The sequence below is a fragment of the Penaeus monodon genome, chromosome 23 (genome assembly GCF_015228065.2).
Source record: "Penaeus monodon isolate SGIC_2016 chromosome 23, NSTDA_Pmon_1, whole genome shotgun sequence".
Classification (NCBI taxonomy): domain Eukaryota; kingdom Metazoa; phylum Arthropoda; class Malacostraca; order Decapoda; family Penaeidae; genus Penaeus; species Penaeus monodon.
This window is the reverse complement of record NC_051408.1, coordinates 7,163,617-7,163,888: the sequence shown is the minus strand read 5'-3', so window position 1 is coordinate 7,163,888 and position 272 is coordinate 7,163,617. Positions and strand designations below refer to the sequence as shown.

Here is a 272-nt window from a genome sequence, read left to right as displayed (position 1 = left end):
GCACTCCCTTGCCATCTGTTCCACCTTCCCTCTCTTCTGCAGTTATCCCTCTTCTGCTTTGTCATCCTTGATCCTCCCCTGTCCCTATGTTATCCTCACCCTTCTCTCATGCTGTTTATTCCTCCCTTCTTCTTGACCATCCTCTTTTCTCCCCTCTCTCCATGTCATCCTCCCCTCCCTTTCTCCTGTGTCATCTCTCTCCTGTTCCTCACCATCCTCCTCCTACCTTCTCTTTCCTCACCCCTGCAATTCTCCCCATTCCCTCTTCCCTT

General features: G+C 51.5%; 1 protein-coding gene across 1 annotated transcript in view; it reads left to right on the top strand.

Annotated features, from left to right (window-relative positions):
- The window catches only part of LOC119587758, a gene marked incomplete at both ends in the record, with an annotated part of 8,414 nt that overhangs the window by 1,976 nt on the left and 6,166 nt on the right, over positions 1-272 (top strand).